Source organism: Lolium perenne, chromosome 2, assembly GCF_019359855.2.
Source record: "Lolium perenne isolate Kyuss_39 chromosome 2, Kyuss_2.0, whole genome shotgun sequence".
In the NCBI taxonomy this organism is placed as follows: Eukaryota; Viridiplantae; Streptophyta; class Magnoliopsida; order Poales; family Poaceae; genus Lolium; species Lolium perenne.
Window position 1 is genome coordinate 805,919 of NC_067245.2, and position 18,119 is coordinate 824,037.

An 18,119-nucleotide genomic window follows, 5' to 3' on the forward strand; every position below is an offset into this window, starting at 1 on the left:
CAGGTTATCATCCGAACCCCCTCCAGTATTAAGTTGCAAAGCAACAGACAATTGCATTAAGTATGGTGCGTAATGTAATCAACAACTACATCCTTAGACATAGCATCAATGTTTTATCCCTAGTGGCAACAGCACAACACAACCTTAGAACTTTCTCACCGTCCTGTGTGTCAATGCAGGCATGAACCCACTATCGAGCATAAGTACTCCCTCTTGGAGTTACAAGCATCTACTTGGCCAGAGCATCTACTAGTAATGGAAAGCATGCAAGATCATAAACAACACGTAGATATAACTTTGATAATCAACATAACAAGTATTCTCTATTCATCGGATCCCAACAAACGCAACATATAGAATTACAGATAGATGATCTTGATCATGTTAGGCAGCTCACAAGATCCGACAATGATAGCACAATGGGGAGAAGACAACCATCTAGCTACTGCTATGGACCCATAGTCCAGGGGTAGACTACTCACACATCACACCGGAGGCGACCATGGCGGCGTAGAGTCCTCCGGGGAGATGATTCCCCTCTCCGGCAGGTGCCGGAGGCGATCTCTGGATCCCCGAGATGGGATCGGCGTTGGCGGTGTCTCTGGAAGGTTTTCCGTATCGTGGCTCTCGGTACTGGGGGTTTCGTCACGGAGGCTATTTGTAGGCGGAAGGGCAGGTCAAGAGGCGGCACGGGGGACCCACACCATAGGCCGGCGCGGCCAGGGGTGGGGCCGCGCCACCCTAGGGTTTGGCCCCCTCGTGGCCCCTCTTCGTCTCTCCTTCGGACTTCTGGAAGCTTCGTGGAAAAATAGGCCCCTGGGCTTTGATTTCGTCCAATTCCGAGAATATTTCCTTACTAGGATTTCTGAAACCAAAAACAGCAGAAACAAAGAATCGGCACTTCGGCATCTTGTTAATAGGTTAGTTCCGTAAAATGCACGAATATGACATAAAGTGTGCATAAAACATGTAGATAACATCAATAATGTGGCATGGAACATAAGAAATTATTGATACGTCGGAGACGTATCAGCATCCCCAAGCTTAGTTCTCGCTCGTCCCGAAAGCAGTAAAACGATAAATACGATAATTTCGGAGTGACATGCCATCATAACCTTGATCATACTATTTGTAAAGCATATGTAGTGAATGCAGCGATCAAAACAATGTATATGACATGAGTAAACAAGTGAATCATAAAGCAAAGACTTTTCATGAATAGCACTTCAAGACAAGCATCAATAAGTCTTGCATAAGAGTTAACTCATAAAGCAATAATTCAAAGTAAAGGCATTGAAGCAACACAAAAGAAGATTAAGTTTCAGCGGTTGCTTTCAACTTGTAACATGTATATCTCATGGATATTGTCAACATAGAGTAATATAATAAGTGCAATAAGCAAGTATGTAGGAATCAATGCACAGTTCACACAAGTGTTTGCTTCTTGAGGTAGAGAGAAATAGGTGAACTGACTCAACATTGAAAGTAAAAGAATGGTCCTCCATAGAGGAAAAGCATCGATTGCTATATTTGTGCTAGAGCTTTGATTTTGAAAACATGAAACAATTTTGTCAACGGTAGTAATAAAGCATATGCATCATGTAAATTATATCTTATAAGTTGCAAGCCTCATGCATAGTGTACTAATAGTGCCCGCACCTTGTCCTAATTAGCTTGGACTACCGGATCATCACAATGCACTGTTTTTACCAAGTGTCACAAAGGGGTACCTCTATGCCGCCTGTACAAAGGTCTAAGGAGAAAGCTCGCATTGGATTTCTCGCTATTGATTATTCTTCAACTTAGACATCCATACCGGGACAACATAGACAACAGATAATGGACTCCTCTTTTATGCATAAGCATATAACAACAATTAATAATTTTCTCATTTGAGATTGAGGATATATGTCCAAAACTGAAACTTCCACCATGGATCATGGCTTTAGTTAGCGGCCCAATGTTCTTCTCTAACATATGCATGCTTAACCATATGGTGGTAGATCTCTCTTACTTCAGACAAGACGGACATGCATAGCAACTCACATGAAATTCAACAATGAATAGTTGATGGCGTCCCCAGTGAACATGGTTATCGCACAACAAGCAACTTAATAAGAGATAAAGTGCATAATTACATATTCAATACCACAATAGTTTTTAAGCTATTTGTCCCATGAGCTATATATTGCAAAGGTGAATGATGGAATTTTAAAGGTAGCACTCAAGCAATTTACTTTGGAATGGCGGAAAAATACCATGTAGTAGGTAGGTATGGTGGACACAAATGGCATAGTGGTTGGCTCAAGTATTTTGGATGCATGAGAAGTATTCCCTCTCGATACAAGGTTTAGGCTAGCAAGGCTTATTTGAAACAAACACAAGGATGAACCGGTGCAGCAAAACTTACATAAAAGATATATTGAAAACATTATAAGACTCTACACCGTCTTCCTTGTTGTTCAAACTCAATACTAGAAATTATCTAGACCTTAGAGAAACCAAATATGCAAACCAAATTTAAGCATGCTCTATGTATTTCTTCATTAATGGGTGCAAAGCATATGATGCAAGAGCTTAATCATGAGCACAACAATTGCCAAGTATCACATTACCCAAGACATTTTTAGCAATTACTACATGTATCATTTTCCAATTCCAACCATATAACAATTTAACGAAGGAGAAACTTCGCCATGAATACTATGAGTAGAAACCAAGGACATACTTGTCCATATGCTACAGCGGAGCGTGTCTCTCTCCCATAAAGTGAATGCTAGGATCCATTATATTCAAACAAAACAAAAAACAAAAACAAACCGACGCTCCAAGAAAAAGCACATAAGATGTGATGGAATAAAAATATAGTTTCAGGGGAGGAACCTGATAATGTTGTCGATGAAGAAGGGGATGCCTTGGGCATCCCCAAGCTTAGACGCTTGAGTCTTCTTAATATATGCAGGGGTGAATCACCGGGGCATCCCCAAGCTTAGAGCTTTCACTCTCCTTGATCATGTTGCATCATACTCCTCTCTTGATCCTTGAAAACTTCCTCCACACCAAACTCGAAACGACTCATTAGAGGGTTAGTGCACAATAAAAATTAACATATTCAGAGGTGACACAATCATTCTTAACACTTCTGGACATTGCATAATGCTACTGGACATTAGTGGATCATAGAAATTCATCCAACATAGCAAAAGAGGCAATGCGAAATAAAAGGCAGAATCTGTCAAAACAGAACAGTTCGTATTGACGAATTTTAAAATGGCACCAGACTTGCTCAAATGAAAATGCCCAAATTGAATGAAAGTTGCGTACATATCTGAGGATCATGCACGTAAATTGGCGTAATTTTCTGAACTACCTACAGGGAGGTAGACCCAGATTCGTGACAGCAAAGAAATCTGGAACTGTGCAGTAATCCAAATCTAGTACTTACTTTTCTATCAACGGCTTAACTTGGCACAACAAAACACAAAACTAAGATAAGGAGAGGTTCCTACAGTAGTAAATAACTTCCAAGATACAAAATAAAAACAAAGTACTGTAGGTAAAAACATGGGTTGTCTCCCATAAGCGCTTTTCTTTAACGCCTTTCAGCTAGGCGCAGAAAGTGTGTATCAAGTATTATCAAGAGACAAAGTGTCAACATCATAATTTGTTCTCATAATAGAATCAAAAGGGTACTTCATTCTCTTTCTAGGGAAGTGTTCCATACCTTTCTCGAGAGGAAATTGATATTTTATATTACCTTCCTTCATATCAATGATAGCACCAACAGTTCGAAGAAAAGGTCTTCCCAATATAATGGGACAAGATGCATTGCATTCAATATCCAAGACAACAAAATCAACGGGAACAAGGTTATTGTTAACGGTAATACGAACATTATCAACTTTACCCAAAGGTTTCTTTGTAGAATGATCAGCAAGATTAACATCCAAATAACAATTTTTCAGCGGTGGCAAGTCAAGCATATCATAAATTTTCTTAGGCATAACAGAAATACTTGCACCAAGATCACATAAAGCATTACAATCAAAATATTTAATCTTCATCTTAATGATGGGCTCCCAACCATCCTCTAGCTTTTTAGGAATAGAGGCTTCGCGCTCTAGTTTCTCTTCTCTAGCTTTTATGAGAGCATTTGTAATATGATGTGTAAAAGCCAAATTTATAGCACTAGCATTAGGACTTTTAGCAAGTTTTTGCAAGAACTTTATAACTTCAGAGATGTGGCAATCATCAAAATTCAAACCATTATAATCTAAAGCAATGGGATCATCATCCCCAATGTTGGAAAAAATTTCAGCAGCTTTATCACAGGCAGTTTCGCAGTTTTAGCGATTTCAGTGCAGTTTTTCGCTTTGCATTAGAAGTGGAAACATTGCTAACACCAATTCTTTTATTAGTATTAGTAGGAGGTGCAGCAACATGTGTAGCATTAGCATTACTAGTGGTGGTAATAGTCCAAACTTTAGCTATATTCTTCTCTTTAGCTAGTTTTTCATTTTCTTCTCTATCCCACCTAGCACGCAGTTCAGCCATTAATCTTATATTCTCATTAATTCTAACTTGAATGGCATTTGCTGTAGTAACAATCATATTATGATGATTCTCATTAGGCAAAACTTTTGATTTCAAAAGATCAACATCAGCAGCAAGACTATCGACTTTAGAAGCAAGTATATCAATTTTCCCAAGCTTTTCTTCAACAGATTTGTTAAAAGCAGTTTGCATACTAATAAATTCTTTAAGCATGGCTTCAAGTCCAGGGGGTGAACTCCTATTATTGTTGTAAGAATTCCCATAAGAATTACCATAGCCGTTGCCATTATTATAAGGATATGGCCTATAGTTGTTACTAGAATTGTTCCGGTAAGCATTGTTGTTGAAATTATTATTTTTAATGAAGTTTACATCAACATGTTCTTCTTGTGCAACCAATGAAGCTAATGGAACATTATTAGGATCAATATTAGTCCTATCATTCACAAGCATAGACATAATAGCATCAATCTTATCACTCAAGGAAGAGGTTTCTTCGACAGAATTTACCTTCTTACCTTGTGGAGCTCTTTCCGTGTGCCATTCAGAGTAGTTGATCATCATATTATCAAGAAGCTTTGTTGCTTCACCAAGAGTGATGGACATAAAAGTACCTCCAGCAGCTGAATCCAATAAATTCCGCGAAGAAAAATTTAGTCCTGCATAGAAGGTTTGGATGATCATCCAAGTAGTCAGTCCATGGGTTGGGCAATTTTTAACCAGAGATTTCATTCTTTCCCAAGCTTGAGCAACATGTTCAGTATCTAATTGTTTAAAATTCATTATGCTACTCCTCAAAGATATAATTTTAGCAGAGGGATAATATCTACCAATAAAAGCATCCTTGCATTATTCCATGAATCAATACTATTCTTAGGCAGAGATAGCAACCAATCTTTAGCTCTTCCTCTTAATGAGAAAGGGAACAATTTTAGTTTAATAATATCACCATCTACATCTTTATATTTTTGCATTTCACATAGTTCAACAAAATTATTAAGATGGGCAGCAGCATCATCGTAACTAACACCAGAAAATTGCTCTCGCATAACAAGATTCAAGAAAGCAGGTTTAATTTCAAAGAATTCTGCTGTAGTAGCAGGTGGAGCAATAGGTGTGCATAAGAAATCATTATTATTTGTGGTTGTGAAGTCACACAACTTAGTATTTTCAGGGTTGGCCATTTTAGCAACAGTAAATAAAGCAAACTAGATAAAGTAAATGCAAGTAAACTAATTTTTTTTGTGTTTTTGATATAGCAAACAAGATAGAAAATAAAGTAAAACTAGCAACTAATTTTTTTGTATTTTGATTTAGTGCAGCAAACAAAGTAGTAAATAAAACTAAGCAAGACAAAAACAAAGTAAAGAGATTGAGAAGTGGAGACTCCCCTTGCAGCGTGTCTTGATCTCCCCGGCAACGGCGCCAGAAAATATGCTTGATGGCGTGTAATTCACACGTTCGTTGGGAACCCCAAGAGGAAGGTATGATGCGCACAGCAGCAAGTTTTCCTCGTAAAGAAACCAAGGTTTATCGAACCAGGAGGAGCCAAGAAGCACGTTGAAGGTTGATGGCGGCGGGATGTAGTGCGGCGCAACACCAGGGATTCCGGCGCCAACGTGGAACCTGCACAACATAACCAAAGTACTTTGCCCCAACGAAACAGTGAGGTTGTCAATCTCACCGGCTTGCTGTAACAAAGGATTAACCGTATTGTGTGGAAGATGATTGTTTGCAGAAAACAGTAGAACAAGTATTGCAGTAGATTGTATTTCAGTAAAGAGAATTGGACCGGGGTCCACAGTTCACTAGAGGTGTCTCTCCCATAAGACAAACAGCATGTTGGGTGAACAAATTACAGTTGGGCAATTGACAAATAAAGAGAGCATGACCATGCACATACATATCATGATGAGTATAGTGAGATTTAATTGGGCATTACGACAAAGTACATAGACCGCCATCCAACTGCATCTATGCCTAAAAAGTCCACCTTCAGGTTATCATCCGAACCCCCTCACGGATTAAGGTGCAACGCAACAGACAATTGCATTAAGTATGGTGCGTAATGTAATCAACAACTACATCCTGAGACATAGCATCAATGTTTTATCCCTAGTGGCAACAGCACAACACAACCTTAGAACTTTCACACTGTCCTGTGTGTCAATGCAGGCATGAACCCACTATCGAGCATAAGTACTCCCTCTTGGAGTTACAAGCATCTACTTGGCCAGAGCATCTACTAGTAACGGAAAGCATGCAAGATCATAAACAACACGTAGATATAACTTTGATAATCAACATAACAAGTATTCTCTATTCATCGGATCCCAACAAACGCAACATATAGAATTACAGATAGATGATCTTGATCATGTTAGGCAGCTCACAAGATCCGACAATGATAGCACAATGGGGAGAAGACAACCATCTAGCTACTGCTATGGACCCATAGTCCAGGGGTAGACTACTCACACATCACACCGGAGGCGACCATGGCGGCGTAGAGTCCTCCGGGAGATGATTCCCCTCTCCGGCAGGGTGCCGGAGGCGATCTCCTGGATCCCCCGAGATGGGATCGGCGTTGGCGGCGTCTCTGGAAGGTTTTCCGTATCGTGGCTCTCGACCGGGGTTTCGTCACGGAGGCTATTTGTAGGCGGAAGGGCAGGTCAAGAGGCGGCACGGGGGACCCACACCATAGGCCGGCGCGGCCAGGGGTGGGGCCGCGCCGCCCTAGGGTTTGGCCCCCTCGTGGCCCCTCTTCGTCTCTCCTTCGGACTTCTGGAAGCTTCGTGGAAAAATAGGCCCCTGGGCTTTGATTTCGTCCAATTCCGAGAATATTTCCTTACTAGGATTTCTGAAACCAAAAACAGCAGAAAACAGCAACTGGCACTTTGGCATCTTGTTAATAGGTTAGTTCCAGAAAATGCACGAATATGACATAAAGTGTGCATAAAACATGTAGATAACATCAATAATGTGGCATGGAACATAAGAAATTATCGATACGTCGGAGACGTATCAGTTACCTACAGCAGCAAAATATTCAAGATATACTCAACCAAACAAAATTCTACTTGGATAATCGGAGGAGTCACATACCGAAGAGCAAATGTGCCAAATTTCAGACAGAAATCTGGGCTGAGCAAAGAGATCGAAAAATCCTGAGCTCTTGAGCAAAAACGCAAGTGAGAGAAAGCTGGTTCGAGTTTTTTCGGGAGAGAGAAGATGCTGGGAGAAAGAGATGAAGTAGTGGGGCAAGGAGGGGCCCACACCACAGGGTGGCGCGCCCACCTCCTTGGCCGCGCCGGCTGGTGGTGTGGCACCCTGTGGTGCCCCACAGGTCATCCTCTGGTGCTCCCAGGTGCCTCGTCGAAAAATAGGACCAACGGTATAATTTTTGTGAATTTTTGAAAACTTTGAAAAATGCACATTTCTGGGTATTAAGTTTATTATTACTGGCCAGGAAATTTTTTTAAATCTCCAATTAACTAAGGAACTTTGCAAATTAAAAGTGCTACAACAACTAGAGCACGTGGAGGAAGAAAGAGATGTTGTTTACCTCCTCTATGCATATAAAAAGTATTTGTTAACAAGGTTGATCAAGTCTTGCCACCAAATAAATTTTACATAGCATAAGAAGAAATAAACCTCAAATCAATCATGTTACCTTGAATTGTATTGATATGGATCCAATCACGAGAGTTTGATATTCTTCTTTAGGCTCATATATAGGACAATCAATAGTTCCCACTTTGATAGTTCTCACATTAGAAATAGTATTAACTCCACACGCTTTCTCAATCCTCTTGGGAAAATAAACGGTATGCTCCCTATCATCAACATTGAAAGTAACCTTTCCTTTATTGCAATCAATAACAGCCCCTGCGGTGTTAAGAAAAGGTCTCCCAAGAATAATAGACATATTATCATCTTCAGGCATTTCCAACACAACAAAATCAGTTAATATCAAGCAGTTATTAGTAACTTGAACAGGAACATCCTCACATATAACAACAGGAATAGCAGTAGATTTATCAGCCATTTGCAAAGATATATCAGTAGGTATCAACTTATCTAAGTAAAGTCTCTTATAAAGAGAAAAAGGCATAACACTAACACCGGCTCCCAAGTCACATAGAGCAGTTTTAACATAATTATTCTTAATAGAACAAGGAATAGTAGGTATACCTGGATCGCCCAACTTCGTTGGAACTTTGCCATTCAAAGAGTAATTAGCAAGCATAGTGGAAATTTCCTCATTGGGGATTTTCCTTTTGTTAGTAACAATATCTTTCATATACTTTGAATAAGGAGGCAATTTAATAGCATCAGTCAAAGGGATTTGCAAGAATAAAGGTTTCATCCAATCACAAAATTTATTATAGTGTTCTTCTTCCTTTGATTTTAGTTTCTTAGCAGGAAAAGGCATTTGCTTTTGAACCCAAGGTTCTCTTTCATTACCATGTTTCTCAGCAATAAAATCTTCTTTAGTGTACTTTTTATTTTTAGCATGCTTTTCAGGTTCTTCTTCAACATCTTCTTTATCAGAAGCATCATTCTTATCATTATCTTTATCATGTTCATTACCACTTTCAGTTTCAGCATCAGAAATAGAAATGCTATTAGGATCATTAACAGGTTCAGAGGATTCTACAACATTCTTATGTTTCTTTTTCTTTTTCTTAGATGGAGCACTAGTTTTAGTTCGTTGAGAATCTTGTTCAACTCTTTTGGGATGTCCCTCAGGATATAAAGGATCCTGAGTAGAAACACCGCCTCTAGTTGTTACTTCATAAGCATGTTTTTCTTTAGAATTATTCCCCAACAAGTCATTTTGTACTTTAGTGAGTTGATCAATTTGAGTTTGAACCATATGAAAATGTTTAACAAGCATCTTAACATCATTGGAGGTTCTCTCTACAATATCATGCAATTCACTAATAGCTCGAGAATTTTCCATTAAATGATTCTCTACTCTAATATTAAAATTTTCTTGCTTAACAATATAATTATCAAACTCATCTAAGCATTGTGCAGGAGGTTTTGAATACGGAATATCTTCCCTAGTAAAGCGTTGAAGGGAGTTTACCTCAATCATGGATGAAGGGGGAATTATCTCACATATATCTTCTATGGGAGGAAGATTCTTCACATCTTCAGATTTAATACCTTTCTCCTTGAGAGACTTCTTGGCTTCCCTCATATCTTCATCATTCAATTTAATTAAACCCCTCTTCTTTAATATTGGCGTTGGAGTTGGTTCAGGCGTAGTCCAATCATCATGATTCCGGCCTATTTTAGCCAATAATTCTTCAGCGTCGTCTGGAGTTCTTTTCCTGAAAACACAACCAGCACAACTATCCAGGTATGCCCTAGACTCAATGGTTAGTCCACTATAAAATATATCAAGTAAATCATGCTTTTCCAAATCATGGTCAGGCCGAGCTCTAATAAGAGAGCAAAATCTCGCCCAAGCCTCAGGCAATTTCTCTCCATCTTCCTGGTCAAAATTATAGATTCTCTGCAAAGCAATATGTTGGGCACTAGCAGGAAAGTATTTACGGAAGAAAACATCAAGCAATTCTTTTGGACTTTTAATAGAATCAGGTGGCAAACTATTATACCAAGTTTTAGCGTCATCCTTTAATCACTACAACACAACCGGCCCTAATACAACACATAGCTTACAACGGTGCAGACATGTGTATCTACCGTCCACCTCCCCACGTGCCCACACACCTACGCCTGCCTTGGCTGCCTATAAACCCGCCTCCACCTTTGTATCCCAAACTCCGGATCCGCGTACTCCACCAGTCCACCATAACCCTAGCAGCAGTCTACGACGACCAAAACCGCCGCCATGAATCAAGCCGTCGACCATCAATCCACCTCCCTTTTCTCTATGGCTTCCCATCGCCTGCTCGGGGAGATCACACGAGGCGGTGACCACAGATTGAATGATGCGGCGGCGGGGGTCACGACGGATCAAATCCAAGCGTGACTGCCGATTCCCTCTTTCAGTTCTTGTGTCATTTTCCCTATGCTTACCCGTTCACGATCTTTCTACTATAATCTTGCCAGATCTGTTGTTGGTCGGTGGTGACGGATACGGGATCTGGGGCTGGCGGTTTGGGGGCGGTGAGTTCTGTTGGGCGGGGCTCCGCTTCAACCATCGAGGATGTCTCCCCTGGCGTCAACACCCGCCATCGTCACAGGTGCATACCTATCTGCCTGTTGTATCAGCCTATCCCAGGTGGATACCATGGCGCCCTGACCACGAAGCCCAGAATGAGCAAGTAAATTACGTAGTAACAACAGCAATTCTCACCTCACTACTCACGCGAGTGTTCTGGTATGTCATGCGCTCTGTTCTGATTAATTAATTTGGTGAAGAAGAACACAAAGTGATTTGTTTAGTTATTTGCAATTGGGAATCTGTGGATAATTGGGTTAATTACATATTTCGCCCTGTAGCTTTCAGAGCACGGACATTTATTTCAGGAAGTTTCAAAAGTAGAACTAATTGGGTTTTACTTCGGCAGATTAGAAGAAATTCAACTGTGAACTTATGATTGCCATGCGCCCTTGTTTGGGTAGGTAAGGTACGTGGTTTCTGGCTTCAACTGAAGTTGTTGGTAGAGCACAAAATCTGGATGTATAATCAGTGGTTATCTACATTATGCTGATTGTGAAATTGTTAACTAGACCATATTAGTAACTATAGTACCTTATTCTTCCCGGACTGTACCATTATGTGCAAGTTGTAAGATTGTTAGGATTATTTTCAGAGTTTGATGCATCATGTCATTATGTGGACAACAAACACTAGTTAAGTTATGCTACAAATACATGGCCGATAGAGTGGAAAATAATCATGAATGTGTATGTGGTGCTTCTCCTTTTCTACATATTCATGTTTATCTATGCCCAACCTGGTTATCTAGGTTTGCATTGCATGTTACTCTTATTTTCTTTCGACTTAAACCTTTCGAATTTGACTGTACCTGGGAGCAAACTGCTAGCTTAAGTTAACTTCAGTTATGCATGTGGAGTAAGCTGATGGACATCAGTTGTGTTTCTGGCTGAATACCTGGAAGTTTGGTTGGTAAACAAAGGTAGTGGAACTCTATTTATATCCTGGCTGGACTTGAGGACACAGAAAACCACTCTTTACTCCGAGTTAATGCAAGCCAACATGTAGGTGCGATGGGCTATTTTGAGTGCATGCATGGCACACATCATCCTGCACACTGACTTGGCGCTGGCATGCTACTGAGGTGTTTTAAGAAATTCATGGTTGCATGTAGATGTGAATTTACTGATATAGTAAACCGAGAAGCATATTATGCACTTTTCTTTCATGTAATGCATATGGACAGCCTCTTATTGCTTAGCTCATATCGCTATTAAACTTTATCTAGGGAAGAAGCATATAGACCGGTGATTGGCATGGTCAACATATCCCCTTCACGTGGTGATTATTAAACTAAGCACACAGTAGAATTCACTATACCCTTGCTATAATTTTTTGGCCACATCGATTCTGAGATTTGTAACTTTATTTTTGCAGGCCCAATGTATCAGCAAGGACTCCTATATTTGGATATGTACATTAGAAGGCTCAACATTGGAAAGAATAAATATAGGATTGGTTAGACACTGGTGGAAAAACAGGCTTCGGGTGAGCCCCATAAGTCGCGATGCTGCAGGATCCGCGACAAATGGTACCTTTAGTCGCGGTTCGGGAGGAGAACCGCGACCAAAGGCCTGGGCCCAGGGCGCTCGGTGGCCAGCCGGTGCACGTGGGGGGTCTTTAGTCGCGGTTGGCCAGGCCAACCGCGACTAAAGGTGCCCGAAGGCCTTTAGTCGCGGTTGGCCAGGCCAACCGGGACTAAAGCCCCTCCCCTATATATACCCATCCAGCAGCCAACACTTAGCCATTTGGTGCCATTCTCTTCACAAGCTCACAAGTGGGTGTTAGGTTTGCTTTTGGTTCCTCTTATGCACATAAGGTGTTTGATGAAATGCCCCAAGAGCATGAAACAAACATGATATGAAGTGTTGGAGCCACACTTGAGCTTTCTCATTTATTTTTTCCTCCTCGATCGCGGTTAGCAACTTGAACCTTTGATGTGTCGTTGATAAAATGTGCATGTGTGTGTAGTTCATTGTTTAATTTATATTGTTTGTAGCTAGTTAGTTTAACAAATGCATGATGGTTAATTATATATTTTATATTATAATAATGCAGATGAATCGACAATGGATGTACGGTAACCGACTCTCCGGCGAGTTCAGTGCGGGTTTGAAAGATTTCCTCGTAGTGGCTAATGCGAACAAGCAGGAGGGTTTTGTTATCTGTCCATGTGTTAAATGTAAGAATCAGAAGGGTTACTCTTCCTCAAGAGATGTTCACATGCACCTGCTTCGGCACGGTTTCATGCCAAGCTATAATTGTTGGACCAAGCATGGAGAAAGAGGGGTTATAATGGAAGAAGATGAAGAAGGGGATGATTTCATCGATGAAAGCTATCTTGCTCATTTCGGTGATACTTTCATGGAGGATGCTGAAGGTGAAGGGGAAGGTGAAGGGGAAGGTGAAGAAGAGGCACGTGATGATCCCGTTGATGATCTTGGTCGGACCATTGCTGATGCACGGAGACGCTGCGAAACTGAAAAAGAGAGGGAGAATTTGGATCGCATGTTAGAGGATCACAGGAAGGCGCTGTACCCCGGATGCGATGATGGTCTGAAAAAGCTGGGCTGCACACCGGATTTGCTGAGATGGAAGGCACAGGCAGGTGTAGCTGACTCGGCATTTGAAAACTTGCTGAAAATGTTGAAGAATATGTTTCCAAAGAATAACGAGTTGCCCGCCACTACGTACGAAGCAAAGAAGGTTGTCTGCCCTCTAGGTTTAGAGGTTCGAAGATACATGCATGCATCAACGATCGCATCCTCTACCGCGGTGAATACGAGAATTTGAATGAATGCCCAAGATGCACCGCATTGCGTTATAAGATCGAGGCGATGACCCTGGTGACGATGTTGAGGGCCGTAAACCCAGGAAGAGGGTTCCCGCCAAGGTGATGTGGTATGCTCCTATAATACCACGGTTGAAACGTCTGCTCAGGAACAAAGAGCATGCCAAGTTGTTGCGATGGCACAAAGAGGACCGTAAGTCGGACGGGGAGTTGAGACACCCGCAGATGGAACGCAATGGAGAAAGATCGACAGAGAGTTCAAAGATTTTGCAGCTGACGCAAGGAACATAAGATTTGGTCTAAGTACGGATGGCATGAATCCTTTTGGCGAGCAGCTCCAGCCATAGTACCTGGCCCGTGACTCTATGCATCTACAACCTTCCTCCTTGGTTGTGCATGAAGCGGAAGTTCATTATGATGCCGTTGCTCATCCAAGGTCCGAAGCAACCCGGCAACGACATCGATGTGTACCTAAGGCCATTAGTTGATGAACTTTTACAGCTGTGGGGCAGACCTGGTGTCCGTGTGTGGGATGAGCACAAAGAAGAGGAATTTGACCTACGAGCGTTGCTTTTCGTAACCATCAACGATTGGCCTGCTCTTAGTAACCTTTCGGGACTGTCAAATAAGGGATACAATGCATGCACGCACCGCTTACATGAGACTCGAAAGTGTACATTTGCCAAATTGTAAGAAGAACGTGTACCTTGGGCATCGTCGATTTCTTCCGAAAGGTCATCCAAAGAAGAAAGAAAGGCAAGCATTACAACGGCAAGGCAGATCACCGGCCGAAGCCTCGCGGAACACACCGGTGCTGAGGTATTTGATATGGTCAAGGGTTTGAAAGTCATCTTTGGAAAGGGTCCTGGCGGACAATCAGTTCCGAAGGGAGCCGACGGGCACGTAGCCATGTGGAAGAAGAAATCTATATTCTGGGAGCTAGAATATTGGAAAGTCCTAGAAGTCCGCTCTGCAATCGACGTGATGCACGTTACGAAGAATATTTGCGTGAACATCCTAAGCTTCTTGGGCGTGTATGGGAAGTCAAATGATACAAAGGAAGCACGGCAGGACCAGCAAAGTTTGAAAGACCCCGATGACCGGCATCCGGAACGGTTTCAAGGTCGTGCGCCTACGCTCCGACCAAAGAAGAGAAGGTCATCTTTTTTGAATGCCCGAGCAGTATGAAGGTCCCGTCAGATTCTCGTCCAATATAAAGGGAATAATAAACATGGCGGAGAAAAAGTTCCAAAACCTGAAGTCTCACGACTGCCACGTGATTATGACGCAATTGCTTCCGATTGCTTTGAGGGGCTCTGCCGGAAAATGTTCGATCGCCCATTGTGAAGCTATGTGCATTCCTCAATGCAATCTCTCGAAGGTAATCAATCCAGAAGTTCTACCACGCTACGTAACGATGTGATCCAATGTCTTGTCGCTTTCGAGTTGGTGTTCCCGCCATCCTTCTTCAATATTATGACGCACCTCCCGGTTCACCTAGTCGATGAGATTTCCATTCTCGGTCCTGTATTTCTACACAATATGTTCCCCTTCGAGAGGTTCATGGGAGTATTAAAGAAATATGTTCGTAACCGTGCTAGGCCGTAAGGAAGCATCGCCAAGGGCTATGGAAATGAGGAGGTAATTGAGTTTTGTGTTGACTTTGTTCCTGACCTTAAGCCGATTGGTCTTCCTCAATCGCGGCACGAGGGGAGACTAAGTGGAAAAGGCACGATCGGAAGGAAATCAATGATATGTATGGACGGCCATTCTCTCGATCGAAGCACACCACACAGTTCGACCAATTCCAGCTTGGTTGCTCCGTACTTTGAGAAACACAAGAATATTTTACGCTCGGACAACCCCGGGAAGCCCGAACTCTGGATTAGGAAGGCCCACATGGAGACTTTCGGCAGTTGGTTGAGAAAACATTTAATGAGTGACAATAAGGTTGTAGATCAGCTGTACATGTTGGCCAAGACACCATCTTCGACTATAACGACTTTCCAAGGGTACGAGATAAATGGGAATACATTTTACACGATCGCCCAAGATAAAAAGAGCACCAACCAAAACAGTGGTGTCCGCTTTGATGCGGCAACCGAGAATGGGCAAAAGGTCACATATTATGGTTACATAGAGGAGATATGGGAACTTGACTATGGACCCTCCTTTAGGGTCCCTTTGTTCCGGTGCAAATGGTTCAAGCTAACAGGAGGTGGGGTAAAGGTGGACCAGCAATACGGAATGACAATGGTGGATTTCAACAATCTTGGTTATCTTGACGAACCATTCGTCCTAGCGAAAGATGTCGCTCAGGTTTTCTATGTGAAGGACATGAGTAGCAAATCGAGGAAACGGAAAGATAAGAAAACGATCGGTACATCATGCGATGATCCAAAGCGCCACATTGTTCTTTCAGGGAAAAGAAACATCGTGGGAGTGGAGGACAAGACAGACATGTCAGAAGATTATAATATGTTTGCTGAAATTCCGCCCTTCAAAGTGAACACCGACCCAAGCATTAAGTTAAATGATGAGGATGCTCCATGGATACGGCACAATCGTAAGCAAGCAGGGACACAAGGGAAGAAATGATGTGTAATAATTTATTGTACCAAACTTTGTTGAATGAATCATGTGAATTATATTACCCGTGATGTGTTTGGTGTCCATTTTCGAATGATTCAATTGACTCGAGATAGCACTGATGATACATGAAATTTGGAGTGACTAAGTCATACTCCTGCATGCATACATGAAATTTGGAGTGACTAAGTCATACTCCTTCATACAGGAAATTTGGAGTGACTAAGTCATACTCCTGCATACATGAAATTTGGAGTGATTTAGTCATACTCCTGCCTAGGCGTATAATATGCATACTCGTAGTCTTCATAGCCGCCGCCGTTGTACCGGTAGTCGTCGCCTTCTAAGTTGCCGGCATCGTCGTCGCTGCTGTCGTCGGCTGTCGTCGGGGCGGCGCTCGTGGCTCAAATCGAGGGTAGCGCAGGCGGGGGATATCGCCGGCCGTGATGTAGTCCATGACGCTCTGCAGAGTCCGGCCGTACCACCATAGCCGACGGCCGGCCTCGTGGAAGTTTCCAGGAGGCAGACCGTCCTCCTCATACCTGGCGAGCGCCCTCTCACGCCGATTGATGAAGAAGGCGTCCCAAGTATGCTGGTTATCGGGATGCCAACGGGGATTCATCCGCTGCTCCGGCGTGAGGTCGAGGTAGTAGTGGTTCGTAATGGCCGCCCGGCGCGCAGCACTCGAGGGACGGGAGGGACCGGCACGCCGCCGGCGCTTAGGCTCCAGCCGGCAGGGACGCGGTAGCCCTGAGGGCAAGGGTAGTTCGAGGCGCAAAGCTCCTCCACCTGCTGGTAGGTTAGAGTGGGTGCGGTGGAAGCCATGAGAGAGTGATGAGAGATTGTAGAGATGTGATGCCGGCCAAGGCGGGCTACCTATATGTACCGACAAATGGCGGGAAAAATGGGAGCGGGAAGACAGACGCGGGAAGAAAGAGGCGGGGAGAAAGTGGCGGGAAGAAATTGGCGGGAAAAAATTGGCGGGAAGAAAGAGGCCGAAAGAAATTGGCGGGAAACAATTGGCGGGAAGAAAGAGGCGGGAAGACAGGGAAGAAATGGCGGGAAGACGAGGAGGGAAGAGGGGGTCGGCGGAAAGAGGCGGGAAGAGGGGGTTTTAAAATTTTGAATTGAATTAGTTTTATTTTTCTGAATTTTTTGATATATTATTTGTATTTTAAGATTTTGAATTGAATTAGTTTTATTTTTATGAATTTTTTGATATATTATTTGTATTTTTAAGATTTTGAATTGAATTAGTTTTATTTTTATGAATTTTTTGATATATTATATGTATTTTAAACATTTTGAATTGAATTAGTTTTATTTTTCTTAGTTTTTTGATATATTATTTGTATTTTTAACATATTGAAATGAATTAGTTTTATTTGAATTAGTTTTTTTTTCTGAATTTATTGATATATTATTTGTATTTTTAACATTTTGAATTGAATTAGTTTTATTTTTCTGAATTTATTGATATATTATATGTATTTTTAAAATTTTGAATTGAATTAGTTTTATTTTTATGAATTTTTTGATATATTATATGTATTTTTAAAATTTTGAATTGAATTAGTTTTATTTTTATGAATTTTTTGATATATTATATGTATTCTAAACATTTCTGAAATGAAATAATTTCGAAAAAAGCCTTTAGTCGCGGTTGGCCAGGCCAACCGCGACTAAAGGTCATTTTCCGCGGGAACCTCAAATGGGGCGAAAAAGGCTTTAGTCGCGGTTGGGGTCACCAACCGCGACTAAAGGGTAGTTTTTAGTCGCGGTTGGTGACCCCAACCGCGACTAAAGGTCATCCGCTATAAATATCGCGCGGCCGAACGGCCGCGCCGTTCCTCTTCTTCCTCCGCCCGTTCGTGTACCGAGACGATCTTCGCCGCGCGCCTCGACGACGCCGCCGACGCCTCCTCGACGCAGACGCCGCCGCGCGCCATCGACCGCCGCCACCCGCCGCGCACCATCGACCGCCGC

General features: G+C 42.1%; 1 long non-coding RNA gene across 1 annotated transcript; it reads left to right on the plus strand.

The window, feature by feature from the left end:
- Positions 1 to 10,661: 10,661 nt before the first annotated feature.
- LOC127330892 (uncharacterized) lies at positions 10,662 to 12,217 on the plus strand. The gene is made up of 3 exons (XR_007869456.2): positions 10,662 to 10,912; positions 11,103 to 11,162; positions 12,131 to 12,217. It is a non-coding gene; the product is annotated as an uncharacterized lncRNA (long non-coding RNA).
- Positions 12,218 to 18,119: the final 5,902 nt, after the last annotated feature.